Below are 10649 nucleotides of genomic sequence, written 5' to 3'. Positions count from 1 at the left end.
TCTATTGATACATATATAAATTTATTTAGTTATTCATACATGTTTATTTTTTTAATGGTGATTCATATGAATGATAAATATGATATCATTATATGGGTATTATGGTGATTTATACGATAGATACATTTTGTATGATTTTAACAGGTGATACATATGATATTAATGAGTGATACATATTGTATTATGGTGATTCATATGACAGATACAATTATTGGGTGATTCATATGATATTAGTGGGTGATATATATGGTATTATGGTGATCCATATGGTAGATACAATTATTTATTTTAATTATTGTGTGATTCATATATATGGTATTATGGTGGTTCATATGGTAGATACAATTATTTGTTTCAATTATTGGGTGATTCATATGATATTAATGGGTGATATATATGGTATTATGGTGATTCATATGGTAGATACAATTATTTATTTCAGTTATTGAGTGATTCATATGTTATTAATGAAAGGTAATGGTGTAGTAGGAAACAAAAGTAATCATATTTTTTTTAAAAAGATTAAAAGCAGAATTGAAACATAATTAAAATTAAATCTAAAAAAAATATATTAAAATTAAAGACGAAAAAAGAGAAAAAAAATCCAAAAAATATATCTTTCATAATTAAAGACGAAAAGAGAAACATAATTAAAACACCTAAATTAAATCTAAAAAAAGAGAAAAATTAGATATCTTTCCTTAAATAAAGGAATACCATGAATAAAAGAGAATCTATTATTTCCTTAAATAAATATCTTGTTAGTTTCAAATGTATCACTTTTTAATATGTATCACCATATAACATATGTATTACCATTTCAAAAAATCGGAATAAAATGTAATTAAAAAAATAATCAGAATTTTATATAATATCACTTAAAGATTCAGAGATTTATGTAAGTTACTCTTTGATTATTTGTATTAACTCTTAAATTCGTTAGACTTAATTGATCCTCTTTTGAGTTGTTAAATTTTTATTTTTATGTTTATGGATTTCTCAAATTGATTCAACTTTTATCATACACGTTAATTGGTAGACTGATAAAAATGAATCCTCTAGTTATTTCTCTTATTAAGCCTTTTAAATAAGTATAAATAACATAAATACCAATCCTTTTGGAAGTAATTTCACTCTCTCCCACCTTTTTAATTACTTTACTCTCTCTCCCAATTAATATATGTTGGGATTTTTGTAATATGTTTAGGAAGTTGGGATTTTTTATAATATTGAAAATATAAGTTGTGTATTTGTGTAATTTTTAGTTTAAATAAAAATGATAATTTATTTTTATTCATGTTTCTAGTGAATGATTTGTGTTAGAGAAATTTTCTTCAACTTAAAAACTTTAAAAACACTCAAAAAAATTTGATTTTTTCATAAATAGCTAGACATCCTCTAACTTGTCTAACTTCGCATTTGCTTAAAAAGCTTTATTTTCAAAAGGTCGTTTTCATCAACTTAGATTAAAGTCAATTCTGGGGAACTTAGTAGATTAGTTGGTTAGTTACCTAAACTTCCACCTTGTTGGTGAGAATTCGATTCCCCACATTATAATTCCCTCCCCCATTCTCCTTCCCCTACCCCCAATTTTTTTTTTTTTTTTAAAGATTAAAGTCAATTCTTTTATTAAAAGATGAGTTTTCTCTTCTCCCTTTCATAAGAAAAATAATTTAGTTTATCTCTAGCATAAAGAAGACATTTTCGTGAATTAGGTTTTGCCTTTCTCTTAGGAGAATTTTTCTTTAAATTAAATAAACTGTTTTTCACTAAGTAGAATGAATGCCATATTGCAAATGAATTTAAGTTTTTAAAAAATTACCCACGTTTCAAAAATAATTATTTTACAAATAAGTCAAATTATTTTTTGATCAACTGTTTTAACGAACACTTCTTGAGTGCCTTAAAAACATTGTCAAGCCGTTGCTTGAATCCTTACATAGTTTCTCTATTTCAAAGGTTTTTTTTTTTTTTTGTTTTAAACTTTTAAAGTATTTTTAGTTTTTCTTTATATTTTCTTAAAAAATCAAGTCGCGACTCTGTATTTTCTTAAATTATTTTGAAGTTCTTTTTAAAATTTTGAAATAGTTTAAAACGCTCAAAATCATTATTTTCATACCATTCGAGCCGGAAAGGAATAAACAATAAGGACTTGTATATTTTTTTTTACTTATTTTCAGACTTCCCTATTCTTATTGAAAGAGTGATGAGGGATTCTTCTATCGAGGTGAATTAGAGTAGATAATTAGATCATGACAGATAAATCCTTATTTTTGTGAAATAGTTTCAATAATGACTTTGAACCAACTTTGATACTATTGCTATAAAAAAAAGAGTTAATAGAGAAGATTAAAAGTTTAATTTGCTGTCATGAATGTTAGACAAACTTCCATTGTTAGTGTTGCCACAATCAATTAATGGTCTCTCTAGAAATTACCTCTGACTCATCTCTACAAATATACCTCTCATTCTCTTATAATGGACGATGTGCCGCCAGATCCCCCAGATAAAATGATGGTAGATGTTAGCCCTGAAGAGCAAAGGTCAAATGGCAAGGTGACTCCTACCAGCTATCGATCTGCACTAGTTAAAATGGTGCCATCAAATAATGGTCAGCTTTGAGCGAATACCATTTGCTAACAACACCAAAATGATCCCGATTCTCAAGATACTGAAATGGAATCAAAGATTACAAAGGATCAAATAGCATTAACTGAAACGGACAAAGAAAGAATTTATCGGCCATGGATATATTCTGTCATTGTTAAATTGGCTAATAAAAAAGTTAGCCATGAATATCTCAAAAGGTGCCTAACGTAATTATGAAAACCGACTGAAGATATTGTACTCATAGACCTGGGGTATGATTATTACACAGTGAAATTCCTTAAGGAGGAAAATATGCTTACAACATTACAAAAATGGTCGTGGTTTATAAATGGGTTCTTCTTATTAGTCAAAAAATGACACCCAAACCTTATGGCCTCTGAAACAACGAAAAATCATTCAGCTATATGGATTAGATTGCCGAAACTCCCCACGGAATACTATGATCACAAAATCCTATCTAAGATAGGGAGTAGGCCAGGGAGACTTGTCAAAATTGACATTTGCATTTATGCTACTTTGAGGGGGAGATATGCCAGAATATGTATTGAAGTTCCCCTAGAAATCCTGGTTAAAACACATATCCACATAGGACGCTTAAAGATACAAATAGAATATAAAGGAGCGGATATTCTATACAAGGCATGTGGCATGATAGGTCATACTTATTCCACCTGCCCAAAAGAACTATGTCACGACCCGAGGCTACCCCTTAGTCGCGATAAAGGTGCCTACGGTCACAAGTGACCACAAGCTAACCCATGAGCTGGTAGCCGCTGTGAGCACCGATTAAAATAGTAATATAACACATGGATGAAAAATAACTGATAAGATACTGTTAATCTAAATACCAAAATACGTAACAATAACATGTCTGAAATATCTGATAACAATACTAAAAACTAAGCTGTCTGTTTGAAACAACTGATAAAACTGATGAACTGACCAACTATCTAACTGAGTGTCTGAAAGCCTCTAAACATTATGAGCAGTTGATGGGATAAATCTCCAACTAACTCTGATCGACTGAACATAAGAGAATACTGAACTAACCACAAAAGCATATCATGTCCTCAATGGATGAAGAATCATCACTACTGCTATTGGGTAATATTGAGCTGTCTAAGAATGGTTGGGAAACGAGCATCCGAACTTATGTTGTAAGACAACATAGTGCAAAGAAAAGTATGCGGTCAGTACTTTGATGTACGAGTATATGAGATAAGGACTGACGGAAGTGCATGAGATAACTGAGCATGAATGCATAAACATGTAATATATGAGAATGCAAGACCAAGAGTAAACATGTTATTGAGATAATCTAAAATCTGTATAACTGAATAACTGATAATCTATACACTTGGTCAAGCAAATCTGAGCTGAGATACACTAAAATACTGACTGAAACTATGGGAGTTATCATGTAACCGACATGTCCCAATCTGAGCTAATTGGATTTTAACCTGTAACCCCAGTTGGAAGAGTGTCAGTACCTTGCCACGGGTACTAATACATGGCTGCGTGAATTAAATAATCTGTTGTCTCGAGGGACCAGGGTGTTAATCCTAAACTGATGGGTGACCCCTGGGGGAAAGTCAAGCCTAAATTGATGAGTGACCCCTCATAACCTATGCTGGCTACGTAGTTCAGGAACTCCTGAACTGCTACTAACGACTCTGCCTAAACTGTCGGGAGAAGCCGCCATTCCTGCATTCGCTCAGTGCTAAGTCCTACTCCCAACTGAACTGACACTAGTACCGACTTAAGTTCAACTAAACATAACAACTGATAGTGCTCAATATGATCATAACAATTGAGTAAAGTGATGGGATTCATGGTATAACTGACTTATTACTTGAAAATCTAAAATTATGTAAACATATAGGTATCAGGTGTTCATAACCCATCGGCACTGAATGATTATTAAATACTATGTTGAAGCTTAAAACTATAGTATGAAAATCATGGTTCGAAGACCCAGAACATAAGCATCTCACCAAATATGAGAGAAACATGAACTTGAACATGAGAATGTGATAAACATAAGAAAACAACATAAGTACATGACTAAATTCATAGGTGGGGGAATTTAACATGAATTCAATGGAATATGACGTGGAAACTTGCAACTCAAAACATGAATATAGCTTAATTCACTTGAAAACACTTGTAGATATGGCTTGTAATTGATTTAACAAAAGATTCATCGATTAATTTCATAAAGTAGGATGAGATTAACACTTTTAAATTAGAAATAAGGTTTTTGGGTTCAATCGGTGAATGACCCATTGATGGATACCCACATACCTCAATAGATAGTTTCTTGAAGATTTCTTAAGGGTTTCTTAAACTTGGAGGCTTGAACTCTTGATTTTTTGAGAAAAGGGCTTGGATGTTGTTCTTGGGAAAGGAGAAGGGTTTCTTGAGAGTATTTTTGAGAGAAAAAGGGCAAATAATCCTCCTAAGAATTCCTCTAATCGTGTTATAAACGAGTTGGGTTGAGGGGAAAAGACTCCATTGCCCCTTGATTTTTCATTAACAAAAAGCTGGACGAAATACCCTTGGCACGCCGCGATCGTTGCTTGGGTAAAGCCACCATTGCGCCACGACCCCCCTCATTTATGGACCACCCTCACGCTGCGGGCCTATCGCGATGGCTCTTGGCCTCTGCTATCAAAACACAATCCGAATCCTCTCCAAAAATCCCAAAACTCCCCCGGATCATACCTTTAACAACCCTAATCATGTTTTAACTAAAAAACCAATGTCTCGGGGTCAAGAAATCTAAAATAAAATTCTGTGAAGTTTAGGGGTCTTAAAAATGACTAAGCCCTTAACACTTAGTAAAAATTTCAAGCCTTGGACCCCTTAAGCATGCAACTACAACTGAACCGAGCTTAGGATCTTTCGGGGAATTATAATATCTCCTCCTTAGAAATATTTGTCCTCAAATGAGGCTAATTACACTGAGAACACTAAGGCAACTGAGATCGTATACCGAACATATATGACTTGGAACGTGATTACATAACTGAATTTGAAGCTTGATACATGAACTGAACTGATTTCGTGAATGCATGCAATGACTGAGAATGACTACATAGCTAAAACAGAGAACAGAAAAGAGTCAATCTAAGGAAGATCATTACCTCAAGCTGAATCTGAGTTTGTGGAGAAAAAATGAGGGTACTTGGTTCGCATATCTACTTCTGCTTCCCAAGTAGCTCCCTGCACAGATTGATTCCGCCGTAGAGCTTTAACCAAGGGAACTTATTTATTTCTTAGCCTACGAATCTGACGATCAAAGATCTCAATTGGAACTTCTTCATAGGAAAGACTATCCTGAACATCCATACTTTCTAATGGAACGCCAACAGCTGAATCACTGATGAATTTCTAACAAAGAAATATGAAACACCGGATGTACTGATGCCAAATCTGCAGGCGACTCAAACTCATAAGCTACCTTCCCAAAATGGTTCAAGATTCTATATGGGCCAACATAGTGGGGACTGAGTTTCCTTTTTTTGCCAAATCTCTTCACTTCTTTCATAAGCAAAATTTTCAAATAGACCAAGTCACCAACATCAAACTCAAGATCTCTTTTCCTCACATCCGCATAAGATTTCTGACGACTTTGGGCTGGATTCAACCACTCTCAAATCAACTGAACTTTCTCCATCGCTTTGAACACTGAATTTGGCCTTATCAAAGCAGCCTCACCTACTTCAAACCCACCAATTGGAGATCTACATCTCCTTCTATAGAGAGACTTAAATGGAGCCATCTGAATACTAGAGTGATAACTATTGTTGCATGCAAACTCAATCAAAGGTAAGTGGTCATCCCAACTATCTTTAAAGTCAATAACATAGGCCCTCAACATGTCTTCTAAAGTATAAATGGTCCTCTCTGCCTGATCATTTGTCTAGGGATGAAAAACTGTATTGAGATGAACTTGGGTACCAAGACCCTTCTGAAAAGCCTTCTAAAAGTGAGAGGTAAACTGAGTACCTCTATCTTAAATGATAGACAACAAAATCTCATATAATTAAACCAACTCTCTGAGATAAAACCTGGCATAATCCTCAGCTGAGTACGAAGATGAAGTGGCAAGAAATGGGCTGGCTTGGTCATTCTATCTACAATGACCCAAATCAAATTATGCTGATGATGCATACGAGGCAATCCTATCACAAAATCCATATTTACCACTCCTACTTCCAAGTGGAGATGCTGAACTCCTGAAGTGTACCGCTAGGCCTTTGGTGCTCAACCTTGACCTGCTGATAGTTCAAACAGTTAGCCATAAACTCTGTAATATCTTACTTCATACTACTCTACCAATTGATTTCCCATAAGTCACGGTACATCTTAGTTGCACCGAGGTAGATAGAGTACCACGCACCATGCGCTTCTGCTAAAATTCATTGTCTTAAACCATCAACGTATAAAACACATAACCTGTCCTAATAACAAAGCACACCATCTCCCCCTTAGGAGAAAACCTCAACATGGGTAACACTACCCATAGATAACCTACTAAGGGCATCTTCCACCACATTGTTCTTTCTCGAATGATATAATACACTCATATTATAATCTTTTAACAACTCAAGACATCTTCTCTAGCAAAAATTTAAGTTTTTTTACGTGAACACGTACTGTAAACTCTTGTGATCCGTGAACATATCAACATAAACTCATAAAGATAGAGCCTCTAAATCTGTAAGGTGAAGACAACAGTTGCCAACTCAAGATCATGGGTCGGGTAATTCTTTTTATGGGGTTTAAGCTGTCTAGAGGCATAGGCTATGGCCTTGCCTCTCTGTATCAAAACACAACCAAGACCAACTCTAGAAGCATCACAGTAAACTCTAATCCACTTGAACCTTTGGGAAAGCCAAAACTAGGCGAAGGTAAGATGAGTCTTCAACTCCTGAAAACTCTTCTCAAAAGAATCTGACCATTGAAATTTGACCTTTTTCCGAGTCAATCGGGACACGGGGGAAGCAATAGAAGATAAAACTTCAACAAATCGCCTGTAATAGCCAACAAAACCTAGGAAACTTCTAATTTCTGATAGAGAGATGGGTTTAGGCCAGTTTCTCACTGCTTCAGTCTTTTGAGGGTCTACTCAGATACCATCATCCGAAACTATATGGTCAAGAAAAGATACTGATCTTAGCTAAAATTCACACTTACTAAACTTAGAGAATAACTGATGATCTCTAAGGGTCTGCAATACGACCCTCAGATAATTTGCATGATCATTCTCATTACGAGAATAAATAAGGATGTCATTAATGAAAACTATGATAAACATGTACAAGTAATGCTTGAACACCCTGTTCATCAAGTCCATGAAAGCTGCAGGGACATTCTTTAGTCCAAAAGACACAACTAGGAATTCAAAGTGACCATATCAAGTTCTGAAAGTTGTTTTTAGACTGTCACATTCTCTGACTCTAAGCTGATGATAGCCAGATCTGAAGTCTATCTTAGAGAAATAACTGGCACCCTAAAGTTAGTCGAGCAAGTCATTAATTTTGGGGAGGGGATACTTATTCTTGATGGTGACTTTGTTCAACTGATGGTAGTCGATGCACATTCTTAGAGAACTATTTTTTTTACATACGAACAGGATTGGAGCTCCCCATGGAGAAACACTAGGCCTGATGAAATCCTTGTCTAAGAGGTCTTTTAACCATTTCTTCAATTCTTTAAGCTCACCTGGAACTATTCTGTAGGGTGGAATAGAGATAGGCTGGGTGTCTGGAAGAAGATCTATTTTGAAGTCAATTTTTCTCTCAGGAGGAACTCCAAGAAAATCTTCTGGGAACACGTTTGGAAATTTATTTACTACTGGAACTAACTTGAGACTCAGAGTTTTAAAACTGGAGTCTTTGACCCAAACGAGATGGTAAATATACCCTTTTGATATCTTTCTTACTTTAAGATATGAAACAATCTTACCCCTAAGCACTAAAGTACTACCCTTCTATTCGATAACTGGTTTATTAGGAAACTTAAACTGGACAATTCTATTTTTACAGTTGACTGAGGCATAACATGAGTGGAGCCAATCCATGCTGAGAATGATATCAAAATCAGTTATCTCTAACTCCACATGATCAACTGAGGTGATTCTTTGAGATACTGTGACTAGGTGGTTTCTATATACCCATATGGCTATAATAGGTTTACTCGCTAGGGTATACACTAAGAAAGGCTCTGCTAATATTTTGGGTCTAACACCAAAATTTACCACTATATAAGGAGTCACAAAAAAAAGTGAAGCTATGGGGTCTAATAAAACATAAACATGAAGATGAAAGACTTGTAACGTACCCATAACCACATCAGGAGAACTTTCTTGATCATGCCGAGTCTGGAGAGAATATAACCTATTCTGGCATTGCCCACTGGTGTCACTGGACATGGCACCCTTCTGAGTCTTGTGACCTGCCGGTGCTATTGAAGAATTATTCTGGCCTATTGGCGATCACTTCTTCCCCTTTAAGCAACCACTAGACACTCCTGGATCTTGTGGCCTGGCTTACCACATTGAAAACACACATCACTACCCGCTCCACACTTAGCCTAATGGTTCCTACCATATTTTCTATAGAGCGGATTTGTATGACCACTATTTGTATTATCTTGGGACTTAGAGCTTGGCGCTCTATCCTGACTGTCTTGCCTGACCTAGGCACTGGCACACTAGCCGAAGATGGAGCTGCGACTGAAAATTTTTGATGGAACTGAGAATGGTTACCGCCTTTTGACCTTGGCTAAAAAAAGTTAAAAACTACCTATTCTGCTCCTCTTATTCTCTCTCTTTCTCCTTAATCTTCTCTTCCTCAATCTGCTGAGCATGAACCATAAGTCTAGATAGGTCCATCTCCTTAATCAATATGGCGGTCTTACACTCCTTGACCATACTATCAGATACACCAGACATAAACTTACTCATTCTAGACCTAGAGTTGGCCGTCATAGTCAGAGCATACCTCGCTAAAACTTGAACGAGTACTCCTTCACACTCATACTACCCTGCTTTAGGTTGATAAAATCCTAAGACTTAGATTCCCGCAACTCTAGGGGAAAGAACCTATCTAATAAAGCTGGGGAAAACTCCTCCCACTCTACTTGCCCTGCATCAACACCTCAGTTCTCCTTCCTCTGCTTAAACTAGGTGTGAGCTACACCCTACAACTGATATATAGCCAAGTCTGAACTCTCACTCAAAGTGAGTTCTATGATATCTTTCACTTTCTGTACCATATCCAGAAACTTCTATGGGTCCTCCTCAAACTTCGATCCAGAAAACAGAGGCGAATTCATTCGAGTGAAATCTCGAATCCTAATTGCAGTTGTATTTACCACTGGATTGGATAGGGCAATAGCTTACTGGTTTTTCTAAGCAGCTATAAAGTGGGCTAAGGTTATGAAAGTAGCCTAGAATTCGATGTGAGAGAATTGCTCATTCAGGGGATCTTTCTGAATAAGTGGTGGTATGGGCTGATCCCTTTTTTTTCTTTCGTTGTTTCTTCTCAGAGCTATTTTTCGTAAACGTAATGAGGGATTGGTTTGAAAAGAATTTAATAGATCTCATGCTCTTTTGCATGACATGAACACTGAAAGAAGAGAAACTTTCCTAAAATGTCCCGTAGCCTCTTGTCCATAAATGTGACGTACTTTACACCCATGCACAAAACTCTACTCGGCGAGGCTTTCCAATTCCCTAGGATACTTTAAAACCTTAGGCTTTGATACCAAGTTTTTCACGACCCGAGGATACCCCCTAGTCGCGACAGTGGTGCTTACGACCATAAGTGACCACAAGCTAACCTATGAACTGATATCTGTTGTGAGCACTGAGTAAAATAGTAATATAACAAATGGGGGGAAGATAAATGATAAGATACTATAAATCCGAATACTGAAACATGTAACAATAACATGTCTGAAATATCTGATAAAAATACTAGAAACTAAATTGTGTGTCTGAAACAACTGATAAAACTGATGAACTGACC

Source organism: Capsicum annuum, chromosome 9 (genome assembly GCF_002878395.1).
Source record: "Capsicum annuum cultivar UCD-10X-F1 chromosome 9, UCD10Xv1.1, whole genome shotgun sequence".
Taxonomy (NCBI): domain Eukaryota; kingdom Viridiplantae; phylum Streptophyta; class Magnoliopsida; order Solanales; family Solanaceae; genus Capsicum; species Capsicum annuum.
The sequence above is the reverse complement of the archived record's forward strand: the minus strand, read 5'-3'. Positions refer to the sequence as shown.